Here is an 846-nt window from a genome sequence, read left to right as displayed (position 1 = left end):
TAAAGTGCTCAGTACTTACAGAAAGTGTCTTGTGAGGAGGGATTAAGTGTTGGATAGCGTCATAGAAAACGGGACTTTCGAGGATGACCTGAACCATTTTGTTTAACATTTAAATCACATCATGTGCAAAAAATTACTTCCAAATGAATAATCCTCGATTTTCAAAACGTTCTCTCAGAAAACTAAGAAAACACCTTTCACGTCTAAATACAAAACATCTTTCCGAATTAGGCTCGTTTTCTCCTTGCTGTGACTTCCTGACTTCAAAATTATCATTCTCGCCTTTTCATTTTATCTTCTACGCCTTTTATAGAATATCACTCGAAAATACAACAGTCAAACAGCTCCGAGTATGGCCCTCATAGTAATTGTTTTGTAATAATCACTAAAAAGCTTGTATAAAAGCGAGGCTCAGATACAGGACGCGAATATAAAATGGCTTTTTTCAATAATCTATTTTTATTTAATTATCTCTTTGCAGTCAACCTGAACTGAAGCAATGTAGCTGCAAATTATTAGGGGAACAAATATAATATGAATAATAATTAAAATCATTTAAATGATACTGAGGATGGGGTTTTATAAAGCCTATATTGGTATATCCACTACTTCCATTATTAACAGAATTAACTATAGCTATTTGTTTAAGAACCTTTATAAAAACGATTGAATAATCATCTGCGATTTCTGCCAAGTGCGTAACTTATTCCAATTATCATATTGTTATTACTATTAACATGATGTCCAGGTTCGTGTAGTTTTCCTTAACTGGTGTATGCCAGTCCATTCTCTTTTCTATTGGTTTCGTGTGTAAGTTCATATAAGCTTATTTACAGCTCGCAGTTA

Source organism: Penaeus monodon, chromosome 33, assembly GCF_015228065.2.
Source record: "Penaeus monodon isolate SGIC_2016 chromosome 33, NSTDA_Pmon_1, whole genome shotgun sequence".
Classification (NCBI taxonomy): Eukaryota; Metazoa; Arthropoda; class Malacostraca; order Decapoda; family Penaeidae; genus Penaeus; species Penaeus monodon.
This window is presented reverse-complemented; position numbering follows the sequence as displayed.